Source organism: Ictidomys tridecemlineatus, chromosome 2 (assembly GCF_052094955.1).
Source record: "Ictidomys tridecemlineatus isolate mIctTri1 chromosome 2, mIctTri1.hap1, whole genome shotgun sequence".
NCBI lineage: Eukaryota > Metazoa > Chordata > Mammalia > Rodentia > Sciuridae > Ictidomys > Ictidomys tridecemlineatus.
In genome coordinates, this window is record NC_135478.1 from 48,932,889 (window position 1) to 48,953,255 (window position 20,367).

Consider the following 20,367-nt stretch of genomic DNA (forward strand, 5'->3'; position numbering starts at 1 on the left):
TTGAGTGTTCTGAGTATTCAACCTTGAAAAAATCACAAATCTCTCTGGGCCCACATCCTCACCTTTAAGATGAGGATAATAAAGCCTCTTATATTGGAGCTGCGAATATTTAGTGAGTTGATAATGAAAGGGCAGATTCAGCACAGTGGTCTTTAGGGGAACTCAGTCAGGTGGATCGTCTGTCTTCAGAATTAACTGTGCTATCCTCATCTTACAGATGAAGACACTGAGACTTGGAGATAAAGATGTCAGTCTGGCTGATGGCTGTGAAGTGACCTCAAAGACAGGGGCATTTGGTTGGGTTTTCAGAACTAATTTATTTTCCCAGGCTTTGGGGTGCATATAACTTCAGACCTTATTGGACCAACTACAAGCTCTGAGGTGGTATTGTTGCAATGAATGAATGAATCCTTAGATCTGCCAGGACAGAACTAGAACACTGACCTCAAGCAGCAAACTTAAGGGAGTGTCAAACAAATCAGTCAAGATCAATAATCTAATTTTGTAGGGAAAAAAATCAATGCAGAAAAAAAAAATCCATGACGAATAGAGTATTTACATTTTTAAAGACACCATCCAATCCTGCCCTTGCACTTGACCTTGATCCTGTCCCGGGGATCTACAGATCTGTGGCACCTCTCAGCCAGTGTCCAAGCTTGCTGCGGCCAATCAGAGCAGGAAGCGGGAGAGACAGCGCTCTCTTCTGGCTGATGAGGAGCGCCGCTCCTCTGCTCGGAGCGAGGCTGGCCTTTCTTGTCCCCGAATACAGCGCTACAGCACTTCTGACCCTTCATGAGACAGCTAGGTCAAAAGGGCGCCGGCAGATCAAACGATGTCACTGGAGCCCCCGCCCCATCTCTTTCCATTGGCTGCACCACTCTGGATCCACTGCCTACCTGTCTTTGCACGCACGCACGCGCAGGACGCACCACTTTCCGTGGCGATCCTAAAGCAGCCTGTTCGTATCAGGCTGACCACAAGAGGGCGCAGTGAGGAGACGCGGCCTAGAGTCGGGGGCGCTCCTTACAGCAGCTGTCTGGTGGCCCAATGCAGGTCAGTTTCTTATTCTCCTAAGAGTCTAACAGTTTCTTAGCTTCACTTTACTTTTTTAAATTTTTATTTTGAAATAATCTAAAGTGTGCATAAAAATGGGAAAAATAGTACAAAGAACTCCTACATACCCCCTTACCCAGATTCCAGGGGACATTCGCCACCTTGCTTTGTCACTAGCTTGCTCTGCGTATTTTTCTCATTCGGGAATAAGTTGTAGACATTGTGACTCTTTACCTGTAAACACTTCAGGCTGTATTTCTCAAGAACAAGTATATTTTTTTTTACATAACCACTAGACAGGGATCCAAACCAGAAGATTGAGCCATGATTTAAAATCATTATCAAAGCTATAAATCTTATTCCAGATTTCCCAACTGTTTTAATCATGTCTTATCAATTTTTTTATTATTTCTGGTCCAGGATCCAATCCAAGATTGCATATTGATTTAGCAGACTCTGGCTCTCTATTAATTGGAACATTTCTCTGTTATCTCTTTGATCTTTCATGACTTTGACATTTTTGGACTGTACACACCATTGATTTAGCTGAATCTAACTCCATCTGACTTTGTCTGAGGTTCCTCATGATTGGATTCAACGGATGTATTTAGGGCAGGAACACTGCTTATAAGATGTATCTTGAAGAAAATCTTGTTTTATGGTGGGGTACCAGGGATTGAACCCCGGGGTGTTCAACCACTGAGTCATATCCCCTACCCATTTTTTGTTTTTCATTTTTAGACAGGGTCTCATTAAGTTGCTTAGGACCTCTCTAAGTTTTTGAGGCTGGGTTTGAACTTGTGATCCTCCTGCTTCGGTCTCCCAAGCCGCTGGGATTACAGGTGTGCTCTACCACACCGGGCAGGAATTTCTTAAGTAAGCATCTTCTGTCCTTGCCAGAGCATCTGGGTGACTCTGAGTCACAGGAAGCTGATTCAGACTTGAAAGCTGTTAATTAAACTAGCTGACAGTTAATGAGTGCTTGTATTTGACACTCTGTTTGATGACTTGGGGGATATTTTCCCCTAGGAACAATGCCGTGTGGTGTGCTTCTGTTAGATCACCACATTATAGAACAATAATGATGACTGAGTCATATTAGGCACCACATCCCATATTCTTTTAGATGCACTAGGTCCTTTAAGCCTGAGTACTATACATATATATATATATATATATATATATATATTTTTTTTTTTTGGTACCAGGGATTGAACTCAGGGGCCCTCAAACACTGAGCCACACCCCCAGCTCTATTTTGTATTTTATTTAGAGACAGGATCTCACTGCATTGCTTAGTGCCTCACCATTGCTGAGTCTGGCTTTGAATACGGGAGCCTCCTGCCTCAGCCTCCCGAGCCACTGGGATTACAGGCATTTGCCACTGTGCCCAGCTAAGCCTGAGAATTATTATCCTCTCTATTTTACAGATGAGGAAACTAAGTCTCAGAGAGGGTAAGTCACCTGCCCCAGATCTCACAGTAAGAGGCAGAGCCAGGATGTTTGACAGCACAGCCTGGTCACCAGGTTAGCCTCCTAACCATTTCTCCTCTGCAGGTTAACAGGAGCTGCCAGGCCACCATTCCATCTCAGAACACTAAGAACAATGCATGCCCCACCCCGCCCCCCACCAGATTCCCAGCAGATGGGGATTTCTCCCTATATTCTGGAACTCCCCTGCTTAGTCAACCTAAATCACAATGGGAAAGAGATTCTCAAAAAAATAACAACGTTTATTTTAGGACTAGCAGAGTCCTGCACTGGGAAATCGTGTGCTATAGTAAACCATGGGCATGTCCAAAGAGGCTGAGGCAAGGGGAAGTTTTTCAAGGTAAAATGAGGGGATTACAGAAGATATTCTGAAACACTAATCCTTGGCTACAAGGCCACTAACAAAAGTGGCACCATGTCTGAGGTCAAGCAGACATATTGCCCGGAAGACAACCTTGCAGAAGTATTTTTGGGCAAGGCGATGTCCTTTGTGCAAGTTGGGGTTCTGGCAGAGTCATCTGTGATAGCTGCCATCAGCAGTGGTGCATGAGAAGTTTCCTTCATAACCTTCTGGCTCCCTTCTGTGTTCGGGTAAGGGACGCTGTTTCGATTCTGATGACTTTTGCATCTTTGAGGCGTCTGAGGGATGAGAAAATCCTGGCTGGGAAAAGGGACTCCAGGGATTGTGTGGGGTTTCCTGGGAGCAGACCCCCATCCTGAGTCATCGTGCAGGAGACGTTGAGTCTATCAATCTGCTGAAAACTACACCCGCGAGGCAGGAGGATCTCAAGTTCAAAGCCAGCCTCAGCAACGGGGAGGCACTAAGCAACTCAGTGAGACCCTGTCTCTAAATAAAATACATAATAGGGCTGAGGATGTGGCTTGGTGGTTGAGTGCCCCCCGAGTTCAATTTCCAGTAACAACAACAACAAAAAAGAAACCACACCAGTCTCCAAGGCCCGGGGAGGAGAGCAGGTCTGACCAGAAGGTGTTACTCCTTAACAAACAGTGACTCCTGAGTAATTCTCCAGGCATTCTCCCACACCCCCGGGAGGGATTCCCCCACCAGAGGCAGAGCCTGCTGCAAAGTTGTCCCCCAACTGGATTTGGATGCAAGCCAGTGTCATTCACGACATGTGTTCTTAAGAAGTCAGCCCTAGATTGTTGGAACAAGCAGCTCCTGGTGTGGGACTTGGGATCATTTTGCAAGATGGGTTTTTAGATTTGATATTTATTCATTGAACAATTCATCCTCCTAAGGGTGAAGGGCACTAAGATTTGAATGTGGTTTGCCTCCCCCCCAACACATGTTGAAATTGATTCTGATTATAATGGAGATAGCGAGCCTTTGAGAAAAGGCATTACTCCCTCTTTAGGGACCTGTTCTAACAAAAACAGGTTATTAAATCAAGGCCACCAATTTGTTCTGGACCTTTCAATGCACCTGCTTCCTTTCCATTGCTCTTCCATGAGCTGGAGCAGCACCAGGCCCTCACCCAACACATTGCCTGATCCTGGACTTTCCAGTCTCCTGAATTGTGAGTCAAGATAAACCTCTTTTCTTTATAGATTACTCAAGTCTTGGATAATCTGTGATAGCAACAGAAAATATACAAAGAGGGGGGGTATTAAAATGAATAAGAGGAGCTGGAGTTGTGGGCTCAGTGGTAGAGTACTCGCCTAGCATGCATCCTCAGCACCACATAAAAATTAAATAAAGATATTGTGTCCAACTAAAACTAAAAAATATTTTTTAAAAAAATTAATAAGACAATTTCTGCCATTGAAGACTCAAAATTAGTTTGATTGATGGGGCTCACCTTGGGTTTCACTGAGTTTTCTGTACCTCTGAGTTATCATTCTGTAACCGATGGCTTTGAAACTGTCACAATTTTAAGTTGTCAGTGTAAATCTTGGGCTTAAACCATCTTGAGCCTCATGGGCCTCCGTTTTATCTGGACTATTACGACTTCTCTGACTGCGGTATTGGGGGAGACAACCAACCAATCTAGTTTGCCCAAACTAGGAGCAGCGAGGAGGGTGTTCCCAGGTGTACCAAAAGTTAGGTACTTTAAGCAAGTTACCTAACTTCAGGTTTAGGCTTTCAGTGGCCAATCAGAACAAGTCCCAAGCAAACCAGCAGGGATTGGTCACCCTAGTGTTGGGAACAGGGGACATGAAGAGGGAACAGGAGGGAAAAGGGTAGGTAAAAGAGGAATAATCATTACTAATGTGTATTTTAAGATTTTTATCTTTCTTTTTTCTTCCTTTTTAATTTTATTGTTGGTACTGGGAAATTTAATAATTGATATTTATTTTTAGTTTTCGGCGGACACAACATCTTTGTTTGTATGTGGTGCTGAGGATCGAACCCGGGCCTCACAAATGCCAGGCGAGCGTGCTACCGCTTGAGCAACATCCCCAGCCCCTAAATTTAATAATTGAATAACACCTGGAGCAAATTATTTATACCTCTATTTTATAGGAGTTACCTCTATTTTATAGGAGTGTAAACTTGGACCCAAAGAAGGTAAATCACTTGTCAGAAATGTCTACTTGGAGCTGGGTGTGGTGGTTCAACCCTATAATCCCAGCAGCTCAGAGGCAGGAGGATCACAAGTTCAAAGCCAGCCTCAGCAACTTAGTGAGGCCTTAAGCAACTCAGTGAGACCCTGTCTCTAAATAAAATACAAAAAAGGGCTAGGGATGTGACTCAGTGGTCGAGTGCCTCTGAGTTCAACCCCTGGTACCCCCCACTCCACCAAAAAAAAAAAAAAAAAAACCCAGAAAAGAAATGCCCACTCGGTCAGGGGCAGAGTCCAGCTTGTCACAGTGCAAATCTGTGTCCCCCACCCCCCGCATTACTCTTCCCTGCCTTACAGGCCCTGCGTAAATGTGGTGTGGATAAAGTCCTGAAACTATATTTGAAATTAATTCCCAGAGGCCAGAAGCAGACTCCTATGGAATCACAAGTCAGTGGAAGACGTGTTGCCATGGATACCCACTCATCTCCAGCCAGGCTGTGTGCAAATGGAGCCACAGTGGTGGGGAGCCTCCGTCCCTAAATGAGGTGCAGTCCTGAAGGAAGAGACTCTCGGGAGCGATTTCCCGAGCATGCCATTGCTTGCTGCTTCAGGAGAGTCTCCATGGCAGCACAAAGCCCTAGGAGGTGCTCATCGAGCACCAAGTGACAGAGTGGCTCAGAGCATGGATTTAGGGACAATGTCTTCCTCCACCAGCTGCTGGCTGGGTGACCTTGAGCAAGTTACCTAACCTCAAAGTTTCTTCATTGTTCAGGGGTGGAAGTAGTCACACTCACACCCAACGGCTGTCAGCTGTCATGAAGGTGGAAAGAAATGGGATGATGTCCCAAAAGCACAATGCGAGGCCCAGAGCAATCCAGGAAGAAACATTCACTAGCTGCCAGTGGCCAACTGCCCACCCTGAGTCTTTAAATGAGAACAACCCACTTGAGAATCAGTGGAGCAGACGGCATGCCAGTCGATTCTCCATTACTTCCTTCTTCTTCTAGCTCAGCCATCCCACGGACTATTTGGACTGTTCCTAGCCACAGCCACATTGGGATCTCTGAGGATACATGACCGATCTACTGTTTTTGTGGGGAGGGTACCCGGGATTGAACCCAGGGGCACTCAACCACTGAGCCACACCCCCAGCTCTATTTTGTATTTTACTTAGAGACAGTAAAATACTTAGCAACTCAGTGAGAACTGAGTTGCTTAGCACCTCACTTTTGCTGAGGCTGGCTTTGAACTCGAGATGCTTCTGCCTCAGCCTCCCGAGCAGCTAGGATTACAGGCATGCACCACTGCGCCCAGCTACCAATCTTGATTGTGCTTGCTCCTGGCCCTGATGGGTCTCCAGAACTCCTTATCGCCAGAAGCTCAATCCATTCACCAGGATCATCATCTGAAGGGTGACCAGACTGTGATCCATCCTTATGAATATGTAACCCTGCACGCACATGACCTTAGCAACTCAGTGAAGAGAGGAGATGGGGGGAAAGATTGAGGATGTGTTATCCATGTGATGAATTAGGTGGGTTAGAAAGCATCGTGACTTATTTGGCATAAAGTAGCTGGCATCTCTGAAAGTTACATCAAGATGTTCATGTTTAAGTGGCAATATGGCAGCATGCTTTAAGAGCCCCGGGAGAGACACCAGACACCAAGGACAGCTAAGGGGGAGAGGTCCAGGTACAGTGCCATCGGTGACACAGAGACTGAAACGAAGCCTATGAGGCATTCAGCGAGAAGCCTTGGGAATCTTGTGTTTTCTCAGCAAGAACAACTCTTCCCTGAGTTTACACACAGGTGTGTGCACCTGCTGGTAGGTTTCACCCACTGATTCTTCACCTACATTGGAGGTCATTGCAGTCTCTTCTACAACCAAAATTTAATCATTGAGGGAGTTTTCAGATCCTTGGAGGACCGGGTGAGCCCTATAAATGCCTGCTGTAGGAACAGGGAGGATGCTGAGCAGCTCAGGTCGTGCACCGTGCCTCTGCCAATCTGTAAATATACCGCTCAGCCGGACGCTGTGGCACATGCCTGTAATCCCAGTGGCTCAGGAGGCTGAGACAGGAGGATCACGAATTCAAAGCCAGTTTCAATAACTTAGTGAGGCCCTAAGCAACTCGGTGAGATCCTGTCTCAAAATATTAAAAAGGGCTGGGGATGTGGCTCAGTGGTTAAGCACCCCTGGGTTTAATCCCCAGTCCCCCACTCCCCAATTGCCTAGCTTGATCTCAGTAGCCCTATGAGGTTGATGCCATTATCATCCCATATTTACAGATGAAAACTGAGGTTTAGAGAGTTGAACAGCTAACGGCAGAGGGAGGCTTTATGAAACTGGAGTCCACAGATTTCTCCTGAGACGTGTTCAGGTGATTCAAATCCTTGGAACTGTTTCCCCTTCGCAACTGCCTGCTGTTCTTCTGCCACTCAGCCCCCTTACTACAAATTCAGCATCGAAATCCTGTTTCCTTGGTCCAGCATTTCCCCTAGTCTCAATCCATAAAAAGCACAAAACATCAAGGATAATTTGACTATATTAACATTAGTGTGTCAAACACCAACTGGGAAAAGAGATTTGCTGCATATTTAACTACTAACCATTAAGACAATAAGAAAGCCAGGAGCAATGTTGCACACAGTGTAATCCCAGTGACTCAGGAGGCTGAGGCAGGAGGACTGAAAGTTTGAGTACAGCCTCAGCAACTTAGCAAAAGACTCTAAGCAACTTAGTGAAACCCTATCTTAAAATAAATAATAAAAAGGGCTGGGATAAGTACCTGTGGGCTCAATACCCAGTATCAAAAGAGAGAGAGAGAGAGAGAGAGAGAGAGAGATGGGGAAATGACAGGAGCAGATATTCCACCAACGCAGAAACACAAATGGCAAATGAACAAATGGAAAGTTGCTCCACCTGATCCGAAGTCGTGGGCACAAGGATTAAGAACACAGTTTCCATTTCACACCCACTTGCTGAGAAAAGCTCCAATCTTGCCAGGTGTTGACAGAGATGATCTAGATCCTGAAGATGGTTTCCTTGTTGTCTTCTAAAAGTTAAAAAACAAAACAACAACAACAAAAGAAACTTTCATACACATTTACATTGAATAACTGCTATAAATAAGATGTCCATAATTTCTCCAGTTTTGGTCTGAACACTAAACTTACAATAAGAAGATGCAGGTTCTAGAACAGAATTTCTGGTTAAATGACCCTGGGCCAGCGAATTTAGATCTCTGCCTTTACCCACATCAAACAGGGGTACCTTTTCTTAACCCTTTTTCTAGACAAGCAGACACAAGTTTATGTGACAATATTTTGCTAAAGTTACTAAACAAAAATACGGTCAAATACGTAAGATTTTTATCATATCAGCTATTTTCTAATATTTGAGTAATATTTTTATAATTTAACCAAGGCAAAAATTGTATATACTCAACAATACAAAATTCAGTAGTTAAACAAGGTAAAACAAAATAATAAAACCAGTCGTAATAATATATCCATTGACCCATGTTTTCAATTATACTAAGAATTAATTGTGTGGTGGCACACGCCTGTAATCCTAGTGGCTTGGGAGGCTGAGGCAGCAGGATTCACAAGTTCAGGGCCAGCCTCAGCAACTGAGACCCTGTCATAAAATAAGAAGTAAAAAGGGCTGGGCATGTGGCTTAGTGGTTAAGTGCCCCTGGGTTCAATCTCTGGTACAAAAAAAAAAAAAAGAATTAATTGTAAAAAATAAGTAAAATTTCATGGAAATCTTCCCTGTTAGCTCAGGAATTCATGTCATTGTCAACAGGTTGTCTAGTACCAGCCCCTGCTTCCAGTACTGGAGCAGTTGTATCGTCCATAGCTTTGGTGGAACAGATTTGGCCACCCAGCTGTGTTCTGTCTGTGAGTCCCTCAGCCAGATCCAGCCTGCCATTCTCCTCATCAGTGATTGTGTCTAACTTCTCAGATATGAAATCTTCAAAGATGAGGTGACAAGCCCAGGTTCCCTCAACGGCACCCAAACCATCAATAACTAGATTATTTTCAACCACAACATTTAGCAGAATCACCAACTTTTCCTTTGGTTGTTAAGGTTATGACGACTATTACGATTCATCAAATAGTCGCGGACCTTCTGAGTGATTTGGATTTTGTTTTAGCCTTGAGACTTTTTCAGCCTTTAGAGTTGCCACATGGGAACAATCTACTCTTAAAGCAGACTGTAGTTCCACAGGCTGGGAAGTCAAAAGCCAAGATGTCAGGAGGTTCTGTACCTGGTGAGGGCCCAGCCTCTGATTCCAAGATGGCGCTTTGTTGCTGTGTCTTCAGTGTAACCCAGGGTAAAAGCAAAAAGCTAAACATTTTTTTCAATATGTATTTTTTAGTTATAGGTGGACACAATATCTTTATTTTATTTTCATGTGGTGCTGAGGATCAAACCCAGTGCCTCACACATGCTAGGCAAGCGCTCTACCAGTGAGCCACAACCCCAGCCCAAGGCTAAACATTTTTAAATGAAAGTCTGCAATCCATCTTGATTTGGGTTGTTTGGGTGGGCAGGTGAGAGAATGGTTATACCCTTTGCATTTCTATGTGGATCCTCAGTTGTCCTAGTACTTTTTACTAGATTCTTCCTCCTTTCCCAGTGTCTGAAATGTCATCTCTGAGATAAATCATTCCCCTGTGCACCTGAGTCTGTTTCAGTGATGTCTGTGGTGTTTCGTGTTTTTGTCTTTGGCTACCTAAGCACCACACTATCCTAATGATTCTTCTTTTATGATAAGTCTTGACATTGTCTTTTTAGTTTAATTGCTTTCCCATTTGAATGGTAGAATAAGCTCCTTAACTTCTTAGAAAACCTCAGTTGAAATTTTGATGACTATTGTCCTGTTTCTGACGACACTGGAAGCAATGTAACTTTTCATTTTATTTCCATTATATTTGTTCAAAATATTTATTTTAGTTTTTTTTTTTTTGGACCAGGGATTGAAATCAGGGGTATTTAATCACTGAGCCACATCCCCAGCCCTATTTTGTATTTTATTTAGAGGCAGGGTCTCACTGAGTTACTTAGTGCCTCCTTTTGCTGAGGCTGGCTGGGAACTCATGATCCACCTTGAAGTTTTTTCAGCCTTTAGAGTTGCCACATAGGAACAATCTACTCTTAAAGCAGCCTCACGAGCAGCTGGGATTACAGGTCGGCACCACTGAACCTGGCTATTTTAGGTTTTTGGTAGATGCCTTTTATCTGGATAAGGGAGTTCTCTTCTGTTTTTAGTTTGCCCTGAGTTATTACCATGAAGGTTGTTGAATTTTATCAAAAAATATTTTTTCAACTATTGAGATTGTCTTATAGCTCTTTAATATATTAATGTGGTTACTACAGGAATATGTATTTTCTAATGTTAAATTATACTGGCATTCCTGGGATAAACCCAACTTTAATTATGATGTATCATTCTTTTTATATTTTGATAGAATGTATTTACTAATATTTAACTTAAAATTTTTTCCATTTTATTTATTTTATTTTTTATTTGTTCTAATTAGTTATACATGACAGTAGAATGCATTTTGACAAATCCTACATAAATAAAGTATAACTTCTCATACTTCTGGTTGTACATGATGTAGAGTTACACAGGTCATGTAATCATATTAACTTGGGATTTTTCTGTGTTTTTGGTAATATTGATCTTGCCTTTTTTTTTTTGGAAGAATAACTACTTCTTTTTTAAAATTTATTTTGAACCCAGTGCTTCACACGAGCTAGGTGAGCACTCTATCACTGAGCCACAACCCCAGCCCTGGTCTTGTTTTGATATCGAGTTTGTTCAGACATCATAGAGTGAGTTGTGATATATTCCATACCAGAAGAGGTATGGAACAGAATGATCAATTGCTTGAAAGTTTAGTACAACTTGCTTCTAGGACCACTTCAAAATTTCATCAATTTCCTTAATAATTCTAGAATTCATATTTTCTCTAGTTTCAAACTGACATCTTTTGCTGGGGAATTGAACTTTTTATCATTAGGTAGTGATCCTGTCCATCTTTAACAATATTTTTTGTTAACCTGTGTTATCTAAAATTAATATGGTTGCTGGGCACAGTGGTGCACACCTGTAATCCCAGCAGCTCAGGAGACTGAGGCAGGAGGATCTCCAGTTCAAAGCCAGCCTCAACAAAAGCAAGGCACTAAGCAACTCAGTGAGACCCTGTCCCTAAATAAAACACAAAACAGGGCTAGGGATGTGGCTCATTGGTTAAGTGCCCCTGAGTTCAATCTTTGGAACCAATAAGTAAATAAATAAATAGAATTTAATATGGCTATACTGGCTTTCTTTGGCATAGTGTTTGCTAGGTGTATCATTTCCCATCACCTCTCCTTTCAACCAGTTCAAATTCCTATGTTTTAGGAGTGCCTTTTGGAATGATCCCATTAAGAAGACATGCAATGAAAGCAGTAGGGACTTGGTAAGTACAATAAATTGAAGCAAAATTGTCAGTGCACAATAATAACAATGACATTAACATAAAATTTGTAGGTTTGGAAGAAGGATGAAATAAAATACTGGACAACAATAAATTAGCAAGGAGGGATTGGAGTTAGGGAAGGGAACGAAGATAACTTGGGCCTTGTTAAATATGGGTAGTAGAATGTTCCTGCTTTGGGACTTTGTGTAGTGAGCTCATGCAACTCATCTTTTCTGCTGTGTGTGACATCTTTCAGTAAGATCGGATGTGGTTCATCATGATCTATGTGAATCCTGGGTTCCTCCTTACAGAGCACCCTTCTTTGTACATGCTTGGCTTGAAGGAAGGCTGTCCACCTGAGACCACCATAGCTTATTTGCAGGTTTTGACTAAATATGGGGCTCTCAGGTTCAGCTGGCCAAGGTTTAGTCTCCTGACGCTGTTAATCATTACATCATTCTCAGGACAACCCTGCATTTCCCATTTATTTGTTGCTCACTGGGCCCTATTCTAATTTTGACATGCTTTCAGTCTAATAACACATGGCAAAACCTGTTTTATCCAGGATAGAGGTGTTTGGAAAAGGGTTCATCTGGTCCACCATATGCTGAGATGCAATTTGAATTTTAAAAGCTTAAAGGTGAGACTGTTAAATGTCACCAGAAGGTTTTTAGCATATTCCAAATGACTGGAACACTTTGGAACTCCCTTTTCTTTCTTTCTTTTCTTTTCTTTTCTTTTTTTTTTTTTATACCGGGGATTGAACTCAGGGGCACTTGGCCACTGAGCCACATCCCCAGCCCTATTTTGTATTTTATTTGGAGACAGGATCTCACTGAGTTGCTTAGGGCCTCACTAATTTGCTGAGGCTGGCTTTGAACTCACGGTCCTCCCTGCTTCAGCCTCCCAAGCTGCTGGGATTGCCACTATGCCCAACTGAACCCTGGTTTTCTTCTGAGCTTTGTTTACTTTAAAATTTGATGAAGGGGTTGGGAATAGAGCTCAGTGGTTGAGGATGTGCTTAGCATGCACAAGACCCTGGGTTAAATCCCCAGCACCAAATAAATGAATTAAATAAAATTTAGGAGACATCCAGATCTATATTCTTTTTTTATTATTATTATTTCAGGGACAGGGGCTGGGGTTGTGGCTCAGTGGCAGAGAGATTGCCTAGCATATGTGGGGCACTGGGTTCGATCCTCAGCACCACATAAAATAAATAAAAGAAAGAAAGAAAAGTATTGTGTACATCTACAACTAATTTTTTTTTTTTAATTTTAGGGACAGAGAATTGGGGCATCCATTAGAAAACTGCTTCTAGCCTGAACTTGTTGGTTTAAATAAAATTGAGTCACTGTTTTTAGTCTTCTATGAATCCACCAAACTGTGATATTTAGTAGATTAGATGTCTTCATTTTGTGCAGAAACAGATCATAAAACGCTTTGCCCAAAGCCTACTACAGTCAAAGCTCTGAGTGTGATATCAAGCTTCCATGATCTACTCATGGAAGTCACTGTGATAAAGTATTCTGTGCCGTAATTATTCACAGGGAACCAACACCAGCTCTGGGTACTCACCTCTTGTGCTTGAGTTTAATAATCAGGTGCAGAGGGCTGTGGCTCAGAAGTAGAGCGCTTGCCTAGCATGCATGAGGCACTAGATTCGATCCTCAGCACCACATAAAAATAAATAAAGGTATTGTGTCCACCTACAACTAAAAAATAAATATTTTTTAAAAATTAATCAGGTGCAGAGCTTTGCTGGGAATAGACACCCTACCTCCTGGTTTCTGGATCTGTGCATCAGTCTGTCTCCCCTATTTGAAATGGGAGCCTCACTCATCATTACATCATTCTCAAAGATCACTGTGCACATCCCAGAGGCTCAGGAGGCGGAGGCAGGAGGATCGCGAGTTCAAAGCCAGCCTCAGCCACAGTGAGAGACCCTAAGCAACTTGGTGAGACCCTGTCTCTAAATAAAATATTAAAAAGGGCAGGGATGTGGCTCCGTGGTCAAGAACCCCTGGGTTCAATCCCTGGTACAAACAAAACACAACACTATGTACAATTCTGAGATGCTTCTGGTACTCTGGTAATTTCTCTTGATCTGGTACCTTGGATCAGTATAAATTGCTGAGTGCTCTTTCCCCATCTTTCTTCCTATCTGGAGCTGAAGTTCTCTCTGCGTGATGTTCTAAGAAGATGAAGTAAAATAGGAAAGTGGGAGTCTTCCTTTCCTTCTGCTGCCTGTTAACATACCATATGCTCAAATCCCTTTTTATTCATCTCGATCCAAATCTGGGTTTCAATTGACCTTTTTCTGTCTAGAGTTTGAGTGCCAACCCTTCTGCATCTTAGTCTCCTTTGCTTCTCCTTAATGGTCCAGGTTATCTGGAAAATTTCCATCACCTTCCAACTTCCACGCAGGTGCTTGGAAAAATCTGAGCTTATCTGAGTACTACTCCCCCAAAGTCCGCTTTGTCCTTCCCATCCAGGACACTCTCAGGCCCAGGGCTGGGCGCAACTGGCATTTTCAACAAGTGCATCCATACAGCAAGAATCCCAAGTTTAGAAGTTCCTTATTATTTAGTCTTTCTGAGATCATATACTTCACTTTGACATATGTTGACTTGTGATATATTCTTTTTTTTGGAACTAAGATTAAACCCAGGGGTGGGTGCTTAACCCCTGAGCCACATCCCCATCCCTCAGCATCTCACTGAGTTGCTTAGAGCTGGCTTTGAACTCGTGTCTCACGAAGTTCGAAGCTGCTGGGATTATAGGCATGCACCACCTCACCCAACAGGATATATTCTTATTACTTGACTCTTGCATTGATGTTATTTTTTTTTTCATGTGTATGTAAGTCATCCTATAATTTAGTTTGCTCTCCTTGCAGGAAGGAGTCAAATTGTATCTTCCATAGCTTGAGTCCTAGGCACAAATGGATGCTTGATAAATATTTAATTCACAAATAAATGAAGAAGCAATATTTTGAGTCATTTGGAGAGAGATTTTGGGGGGGCCTAAAGTGTTAATAATTCATAGATTTCTGGGTACAAACTCTTTTAAGGTCCCACTTTGTTATAGCTTACACATTTAATTCTGTTACTTATCATGAAAGCAGGAAGTTTAGTGATTAGAATATAAATTTGGGTGGGGGGGGTACTGGGGATTGAACTCGGGGGCACTCAACCTCTGGGCCACATCCCCAGCCCTATTTTGTATTTTATTTAGAGACACAGTCTCCCTGAGTTGCTTAGCGTCTCACCATAGCTGAGGCTGGCTTTGAACTCATGATCCTCCTGCCACAGCTTCCTGAGCCACTGGGATTACAGGCGTGCGCCAAGATGCCTGGCTAGAACATGGATTTTTTTTGTTCTGATATATACAACTTTGTTTGGGTATCAGCAGTATCCCTGATGAGCTGTGAGACCTAAGGTAGATTATTTAACCTCTCTGAGCCACAAAAATTTCCTCATTTGTCAAGTGGAGACTAAGAGTTCCACCTTGGAGAGTTGTTATTGGGTGGCTTCAATGAGATGATGGACATAAAGCATGGAGCACACGGTGAACCACACAGGAAAAGCTAACTGATATTTGCCTGTTCCCTGCCACTCATCGTCATCCTGTTCCCTGGGGTGATGGAGGTGGGAAAGGTCACAGCCTGGTAGAGTCAAGAGCCACCCAAGTGAACAAATACCCATATGTACCATGGGCTGCAGGGCTGTGTGTGATGGAACAATTAATTTTGCCTGGACAAGACTGCTGCAAGGTGGTGGCATCTGAGCTGCAGATTGGGCAGAGGGCTCCGTGGCTGGCTTAGAATTGTCCCACGGGGTCTGCTTGGGGAATGGGTCATGCAAATGGCTTCTAAGCCTGGAGGTGTTGTCCAGCGGCATCTGTGTATACACGGTGTCTTGTGCTATCCGTTTTTTCTCTTGCCCACATTTTCATATGCTGATACGGCCTTTGTGTGATTCCATCACTGTTTGCATGGGACTCCCTGATCAAATAGTATCTCATGTTTTCTTGTTATAAACACACTCTAAGTCAGGTACAATGGCACATGCCTACAATCCCAGCAGCTCAGGAGGCTGAGGCAGGAGAATCATGAGTTCAAAGCCAGCCTCAGCAACTTAGCCAGACCCTAAGCAATTTAGGGAGAACCTGTCTCTAAATAAAATGTAAAACAGGGCTGGGGACATGTTTCAGTGGCTAAGCGTCCATGGGTTCAATCCCTGGTGCTCCCCCCACCAAAAAAGATAAACTCTAAGTCTTTGGAGGCAAGAAATGTGTCTTTGTTCACACAGACAGTAACAAACACATAGTGGGTCATGTTTAATGAGTGAATGAATAGAAGAACAAGTGAATGAATACCTCTGATGGCTAGCTCCACCACGTGCTGGCTATGAGATCATCGACCCTCTGCGCTTCCGTGCTTCTGTCTGTAAAGTGGGTTAGTAACAAGTGCACATTAGACAGTGGCCCCTGTAGGCACCATTCAGGTCTGGCTGATGTGCTGTTGAATTTGGGAGATACCTGCAGACTTGGGCAGGATGAAGCCTAGGCATTCTGCTTCAGTGGCTGATAGGAGAAGGCTTCAGAACTCTGTCAAGGCTGGGTTGGGACTTGTCTGCTGATAAGGAGTTTCTCTCTCTTATCTGCCACCCAGAAAGGAAGGGGCACCTGGGAAGGATCCCTGGCCTCCCACCTGTCTCAGGGGAGTCACGGACTCAGGGAGGGCTGGAGGTGAATTCCCCATCTCCTCCTGCCTCCTTGGTTACACTGTGAAACTGGAGCTAATTAAAACTTCTTTCTTGTCAACCACTGGGTGAAGAAGAGTCACCCAGAATATGATTCATCCCTGGAGATCACCTAAGTATGTCTAAATAATAAAACTGTGACAGGGAAAAACCTCATCTGGATAAAGAAATTCCAAGTCCTCGGAGTCCTGGGGGTAGGGAGCGTCCACAGACTGTGAGTTACAAGAAAGAATGAACTGCCCTGTGCTGTGGCGAATGCCTGTAATCCCAGCAGCTCTGGAGGCTGAGGCAGGAGGATCATGAGTTCAATGCCAGCCTCAGCAACTTATCGAGGCCCTAAGCAGCTTTCAGGCTGGGACCTCCCGGAAAGTCATTTGTTAATTTAATTCCTTTATTCATTTATTCACCTGATGAATATTCCCAGAGCCCACATGTTTTGGTCATATTTTTTGCTGCTGTGACCAAAAGACCTGACAAGAACAATTATCAATTATTTGGCACTCATGGCTTGAGAGGTCTCAATCCATAGACAGCTGACTCCATTTCTCTGGGCCCGAAGTGAGGCAGAACATCATGGTGGAAGGCTGTGGTGGAGGAAAGCAGCTCAGAACAAGACAATCAGGAAGCAAAGAAAAAGACAATCAGGAAGCAAAGCAAAGCAGGTCTGCTCACCAGCAACAAAATATGGCTCCTTCAGCCATACCCTACCTGCAGAACCCAGTTAATCCACATTAGTGGATTAATGCACTGATTAGGTTAAGGCTCTCATAACCCAATCATTTCCCCTCTAAACTTACTTTCATCGACTCATTCATGAACTTTTGGGGGAATGCCTCATGTCTAAACCATAACGCCACAATTGCAGGACCAATACGTGGCCCACGGAGAAGAAAGGACAGCTCAGTTTTATTTCTCGTTGCCTCTCTGTGGCAGATAACTGGCTTGGAAAGGTGCAAGTTTAGCAGTGAGGAGAGATAAAATCAAGAGGCAGGACTAAGGAAGCAGACTTTGAGGAATACATTATCCTGGGGACTGGGGATTGAAACTTGAGGTGTGAGTGAAGAGGCGGCCAAGAACTTGGAGGAAGATGCTCCAGCCCAAACCAGATAGATTGGCCCAAAGCCAGCATAAATTTCAGAAGCCCTGATAGAGTGAGCTTTCTTTCAGGCATGGGTGTTCGTTCACCAGTAGCCTCGGAGATGCCCCTCTGCTGTGTCTCTGAGGCTTCCTGCCCATGGCACATTCTTAATGGGACATGCTCAACTCAGCCAGGATGTACCCCACCGGTCTGGAGGGCTTGGAGGGCACAGGTCTGGAAGGTTCCCTTGTGGTGGATTTAAGTGGTCAAGAGCCTCCCTCTCAAGTGGGAGGCAAGGCTCAGCGCAGCCAGAAGACCCAGATGAGGTCACAAAGCTCACTACTCCTTGTTAACTGAATGAATGGAATTGATTGATGGAAGAAACCCCACTGTGCAATGTGAGCCCAATATAGCCTTAGAGAAGACTTCCTGGTGGAAGTGACATTAAATTAAGATGTGGTTAAAAAGAAAGGAGCAGCCAGACTGAGATGAGCTTAAATATCCCTAAAAGAAAAGACCATAATGGGGATTTAACCAGTGGTTGTCTAAAGGCCTTTCCGGATGCTCCCCAGCTTTGGAGTCAGGCTGTCCTGGGTTGGAATTCCCTGTTCTGTCCTTTCCAGGCAGAGCCCCTGGGCAAGCCCTCGCTGTCCTGGCGAGCCTGGGTTTCTTCTGAGAAAGGAAGCCAGTACCAGTGTCTGCTTCAGAGGATGACATAGGACAACTCATGTAGCGTTACTCTGTTGGCCTGTGAACCCATATCAGTCCCTTTCTTTCTCCTGGAGCCCTCTCTGGACAGAGATCCTGGCTGAGTCTCTTCGGTGAATGCAGCGCTCAGTAGCAACAGGTACATGGTAGATGTTCAATAAACTGTGCCCCTCGATTTCTGATCTCACCTTGTGGGATCCTGCCTCCTGGGGTTGCAACGCCTTCTGACTACACCCCGCCCCACTGTGCACCCTCTGGGAGAGTAATGATCAGTTCTGAGATCCAGAACATAGTAGGTGCAGCATCCCTGTCTTTAGGTCTTTGCAGAAAGGCTGTTGGGGTCGGGTTGTGCTGGATATTAACTTGTTCTCTGGGTTTAACGTTTTGAGCCGGGGACGCGGAGAAGCCGGAGTTAGCGCCCGGGAATCCCCTAGACCGAAAGCGGCGGCCAGAGCGGAGCGCTGTTGGAGGCGGGGCCGGCTTTTCTGTCGGCGAACAAGGGCCGATGCGCTGCACCTTTAAGGAGTCGAGCCCGGAGGGGCGGGAGTGAGAGCGGCTCGGGAGCGTGCGCGGCGGGGCCGAGCTGAGCCGGGTCTGGGGACCGAGGGCCGGGCCGGGCCGGGCCGGACGGCGGGACCAGGCGGCTGAGGCCTGTCAGGTGAGCGAAGCGGAGTGTGTGTGTGTGTGGGGAGCGCCCAGGAAAGGGCTGGGGGCGCCCCAGTGGCCTGGTGACCTGCCCCCACTTTCCGAGTCCAGGGACCTTCCTGCGACGCGCTGGGTGCAAATGGGTCCTGGACCCTCAGCTCCCTTTCTGGTCCGTTTTCCCGCGGTGGCATCTGTCCTCCTCCTTGGTGCTTGGAAGGGCCCGAGACTCCCGAACTCGGGTGCATCTCCATCTCCAGGCTTCCCGGGCCGAGCTGCCACCCTCCCGAAGCCCGGGGACAGGGCGAGGTCGGGGTGGGTCCCGCACCTTCCTGCCACTCCGCCTCCCAACCTCCCGCTCCCGCAGCAGCCCGGACACCCCGGTGCCTGCAAGGTTGGGGTCCTGCGCTCCTGTTGCCTCCCCTGCCTGGAGAAAGGTCACAAGTCGCCCTCCCAGACTACAGCAGATTCCATGTCACCTCCCCCGCGTCGCCCCCCAATGTCCCTCCATACCCCCCCCACATCGCTCTCCTTGAACACCTCTCCGCTGCAGCCTGTCGGCAACCCTCACTCCCGCCCGCCCCAACTCCTTCGCCCTTGCGCCCTAGCCCCGGGTCCTCCCGGAGACCCACTCGCGGGGTGCTGGTCCACCCACCCCGACAGCCTGGTGCCCGCCGGCATCCCTGACACCCCGCCTGCGCGGACCCGGGCTTACCGGGTGCGGGTTGTGTAATGCCGGCTGCAGGGCAGAGCACATGCAGGATTTGCGTCCCCAGCCTGCAGCCGCCTGGGGAGGCCAACTGACAGGGAGGCATGGGGGAGGAAGAGGGTGGCGGAGGAGCCAGAGGCTTGGTGTCCCGGGGACACGTCTTTTGAACCTGTTTTGATGCCCTGGAAGCTGAGAAGAGTAAATAAGAGGAAGGTCCTGCCCAAGCAGAGACCTGGAGGCCAGCATTTGTGTCACCCTCTTACCTGCCCAGAAATCACTCATGGCTGGCTGCACCTGGCTTGCCAGTTAAAAATAGTTTATAATTAGCGGGTGCAGTGGCCCAGCCTGTCATCCCAGCGGCTCCAGAGGCTGAGGCAGGAGGATGTAAGCCAGCCTGGGCAACTTAGGGAGGCTGCCTCACAGACCCACACAAAAAAACTGGGCGGGTAACTCAGTGGTAGAACACCCTTGAATTCAATCCCTGGTACCCACCACCCCCCCAAAAAAAAGGAAAATAAAAATTGCTATAATTAATAATAGCTAACAGAGAATAAATAAGTACTGAGTGCCAGGTGGTAATCCCCTTTAAAAGATTATAGCCCTTACTCCCTTCAAGAGCCCCTTGAGGTGGGTGCCACTTTTAGGCCCACTTGGCAGGGGAGGTATAGGAAGCTTCCAGAGGTAGTCTTTTCCTAGGACACAGTGAGTGACCTCAGTTCCCCACTCTGAACCACTAGACTTTTTACCCAGTATTAACTAATCAATCTTCTCAGCATTTTGCTCTTTATTATTCATTTATAGTTTTTAGTTTTTTGGTACCAGGGATTGAACCCAGGGGTGCTTCATCGCTGAGCCACGTTCCCAGCCCCCACTTTTTAAAAACTTTTTTTAGATTCTTTTTCTTTTTTCTTTCTTTCT

General features: G+C 45.4%; 1 protein-coding gene and 2 long non-coding RNA genes across 6 annotated transcripts in view; 2 read left to right on the plus strand and 1 right to left on the minus strand.

Annotated features, from left to right (window-relative positions):
• Positions 1 to 19,707, minus strand: part of LOC120891406 (uncharacterized) — a 33,924-nt gene extending 14,217 nt beyond the window's left edge. The window contains exons 1-3 of the long non-coding RNA XR_005735770.2: positions 19,456 to 19,707; positions 15,927 to 15,994; positions 7,993 to 8,125 (exon numbers count right to left, since the gene is read on the minus strand). This is a non-coding gene — a long non-coding RNA (uncharacterized LOC120891406). The remainder of the gene's footprint in view (positions 1 to 7,992; positions 8,126 to 15,926; positions 15,995 to 19,455) is intronic.
• Positions 658 to 12,921, plus strand: LOC120891407 (uncharacterized). 2 transcript variants are annotated; one of them, XR_013434471.1, is made up of 3 exons: positions 658 to 1,053; positions 11,489 to 11,546; positions 12,828 to 12,921. It is a non-coding gene; the product is annotated as an uncharacterized LOC120891407 (long non-coding RNA). The 2 variants fall into 2 exon arrangements; XR_005735771.2 differs by lacking the exon at positions 658 to 1,053 and adding an exon at positions 2,453 to 3,135.
• Abhd6 (abhydrolase domain containing 6, acylglycerol lipase) overlaps positions 18,603 to 20,367 on the plus strand; it is a 44,453-nt gene continuing 42,688 nt past the window's right edge. Inside the window, exon 1 of one of the 3 annotated variants that reach the window (XM_013362061.4) lies at positions 18,603 to 18,756. The gene's annotated coding sequence lies outside the window, so the exon portion shown is untranslated. The remainder of the gene's footprint in view (positions 18,757 to 20,367) is intronic. The other 2 variants (XM_005317168.5, XM_021730844.3) reach the window with 2 other exon arrangements.